The sequence below is a fragment of the Nestor notabilis genome, unplaced genomic scaffold, assembly GCF_000696875.1.
Source record: "Nestor notabilis isolate BGI_N333 unplaced genomic scaffold, ASM69687v1 scaffold17883, whole genome shotgun sequence".
Lineage (NCBI taxonomy): Eukaryota > Metazoa > Chordata > Aves > Psittaciformes > Psittacidae > Nestor > Nestor notabilis.
Window position 1 is genome coordinate 589 of NW_009923499.1, and position 3,742 is coordinate 4,330.

The following is a 3,742-nucleotide window of genomic DNA, read 5'->3' on the forward strand; positions in this document are numbered from 1 at the left end:
GCTAAAAGTTCCAAGCGAAAAAACCCATCATGAGTGCCCCCGAGCAAGCTTCGTGATTAAATCCTTCGAGCCTTCCCTTTCCTGAGCCTATTGAGCACAGCAGATACTTTCCCCAAACCCACCTCGGGAGAACAGGGCCGGCTTGCCCAGCGTGGCTTGGTTTAAGGCATGGAAACGCTGCAGTTGTGCCACTGAGGGGAACCTGTGATCTAAACTAACGGGTCAAGCACGAGTGTGAAAACCTCATTACAAGTTTGTCGCTGGGGTTTGTGGATGCAGGGCAATGCAAGCAACAGTTCATGGGCAAATACCTAATTTTGTGGTGCTTGTCGGACCTCTTGGCAGTGGCAGTGCTTGCCTCTGATCCATACGTTGGGAGCTTCCTATGTAGGCTGCTGTCATACAAAGGTTTTCGGGTGACCCCAAGGGTTGTACCATCAGTACAACCGTGTGTTGTCTCATTCTGTGACTCCGCAAGACTGCGTAGTTTTCTGTTTCACCCTTGTCCTCTGAATAGAATACAATGGAAATGCTCTGGGAAGGGCAAGATTAGCAAAGATGTCTGTCAAAATACTGTCCTTGAGGTTTGGAGAGATGTGTTTCAAATCCATACCCTGGAATCAGTGTGAAGAGGGAGAATATGGATATCAGGTGAATGGCGTTACGCTCTGCAGCAAGCACAACCTTCTTCACCTGTGTTCTCACTGCACTCAGACTGCTTCTTTTCTACGTTTGCTCACTTTCCAGATTGAAGTGGCAGATTTATAACACTTGTGGGTTTATTTTCTTAAATGAACTAGGGGGGAGTATGCAGCAAAACAAATCCCAAGGAATCATAATGCCATTCCCCTCATATGGAAATATGCCATGACCAGGAGGTCACTTTTATGTTAATTAACTGTTTTCAGGATCAGCACATCATTCCCTGATGATCTGAGGCTGAGAGACATGACTCCAGTGAAAGAAACAAAACTACACTGTGAAAGTAAAAGCAAATGCACTTTTGACAGTATCCCAAGTCAGGTTTTTCCCTTTAAAATATCTGTAAGCACATTTTTGATCACAAGATTAGAATATGTCATGAGAACACATTCAAGTTTGCATTTGCATTAATTTTGTTGCCAGAAGCCATCTCACAGTCATCCCCAGACATACTGGAGCCCCTAGAAAGCTTTCTGTGGGATTGGAGGGCATCCAGCCTGGGGAAAGCAGAGCCACCATTGGATGTGGATGGCCAGTTCCACAGGAACACTACACACTAATGAATGGCAAGTGCTCAAAGCAGTACTTATGGTGAATAGCTTGCAAGGAAATCACTGGTTGAGAACTGTTAAGTATATAAATATTTGATAAATGAATTTGAAAGAAGTCTATTTAAAAATAATCCTCTGAAAGAAAACAGGTTAATTTTACAGCAAGAATTTCCATTGCAAACAGTAATGCTAGCTGAAACGATCGCAAGAGCAGAAGTTGCCCATCCAGCCTTAAAGCATATCCAAGATGATCCATACTTCATACTGTAAAAAGGATACTTTTAGGTATCATCAGAACAATCTATTTTCATATTCCTAAATGGTAAATTATCAGAAGGAATCCAACAGCAGTGCTTACCCTGGGTAATGGAAATACAGGGCTTGCACTTCAATTATTCAGACAGATGGAAAAGGTTCATGTGTCTTTATTTTCTATTTGAGTACTGATCTATAAATGCCAGTAGATCTACAGTTTGATTCCTTGTCGCAGAAAGCAAGTTCCACCTACACCTACCATTTGCACTCTCTGGACTTTTCATGCATATACTGCCCATTTCAGCGAACCTTTCTGCTTTCATGGCTTGACTTACAGCTCATGATTCCCGCTTTAACCGTAAAGTGATGTTCTGGGCAGCCACTAACAGTCCTTCCCAGCTCAAACTCAAATCCTGTAGGTGTTAAAAAGAATGTGCAGTTCTCAACTTGTTACGTAGAAGTAATGCCGGCTTGCTCGAATTCTAGTACACTTCATGCTTTCAGGGAAGCTAATCTCAAAGATTCTTAGGGCAGTTTGCAGTATTAATGCATGAGATGGTGTGAACACCAGCACACACAAGCGAGAGACTGCTTGGAGGGAAGGCGCAGAGATGAACAACCTGCATGCACAGCCTTCTGGCTCAGAAACTCTCAAAACACAGTCCTCCCCAACAGGAACAACTGGAAGAGACAGCCAAAATGCTGAAAAATTAAGGAATCAGCAAAAATCAGACCTAATATAAACCCAGCTAAAATAAACTCAGCATGGCTCCTGTGGCTCATTCAAAAGGTCTTCTCTGGGAGTTCGTTTACAAGAACTCAGTTCACTGAAGAAGACAGAATATAACTTCCTCTGTTACATGCTGTGCGGAGCCATTGTCAAACCTGACTGACAATATGAAGAGGGTTTAAAGGGAAATACTGAAGATTGCAACACTACCTACGAGATTGCATCATAGGAAACGTGACATCTCCAGCCAGAAAGCCTCAGTGCTCCTTAATACGGGGCTTAAGAGTTTGAAAGAATTAAGATTATTTTATTAATTGATGTGGGGATTGAGAGCTGTGAAGAGTAACTGCCTGAATTAAAAACAAATTATAGCTTTAACATAAGAAAACTTACAATTCTATAATCTGTTTGAACAAAGGGGATGTGTATCGGGAAATCTGGTTTTAATACTGGAACAAAGATGCATCAACTCTATGTTTAAACCAATCAAAGGGAGGTCAGAAGGCTCAATGCTGTAACCCTGTAACGATGGAAGCTGAGCAGTCTATTGAATGTTTAAACACAGTTGTTGGTACTTAACTTCTTTGGGTTTTGACATATGTAGCAACTTTTGCTACAGGACATCAACACTTCTTTTTTTCATTACTTGTCTGTGTCAGCATCGAGATCCCTCGAAGAAATTCAAGGCTGTATTTCATTTGATGTTAGGCTCCAAAGTGTAAACCTCACACTATGTTAAACCTCAGCTATGCCAACAGGACAACAGAGAAGCTGAATGTTTTAGGGTCCAAAGGTATTATAATAGCTATTCTGGGTGAAGGAGGGATTTTTGCATTAGCAGACAGTCGGGAAACATGTCAGATCACTAGTACTGAATATTCAAGAATATTAGAATACTGAAAGTTACAGACTATTCAGCTGCCAAAGCACATGCGTTACTGCTTGCTGGTGTCTCTCTACTGCCTTTTGCACAGCCCTTAGAATAGTAACAAACTATTGCCCAGCTCTGCAAGTATTCTCCATGAGTTTGCAGCCCTTGTGGGAATCCAGAAGAGACCACAAGGTATTTTATTGCTGGGGAAAAGAAAGCCAAGGAATAGCTCACAAACTGAACTGTTATTCTGTTTAGTCCTGTTGCTGATTTGAGTCTATCATATTCTTCCCACTTTAGCTATTGTTTCCCATGGGGAAAATGTGGCCTGGAGACCTCAAGGAATCAGCCAAGAGCTGCTGTAGCTTCTCTTTCTGGTATCTGAGCGAGTCTTCTCCATTCCCTAAGGCTGAGACTGAACTGAAGAATTGCTTTGTTCTCTGATGGATTTTTTTTTTTTTTTTCTAATAAGCAACTATTTTGCTACATTCAACAGTTGAGTGAGCAGAGACTTGCCACCTCTGCTCTTACTCTTAACAGGCAGAGTTGCAGGGGGTGTAACGACCATGTGAGGGAACTGACTTTACTATGGCATGTCTGCATGAAATCGGCATTCCCAGCAGGCTCCAGAAA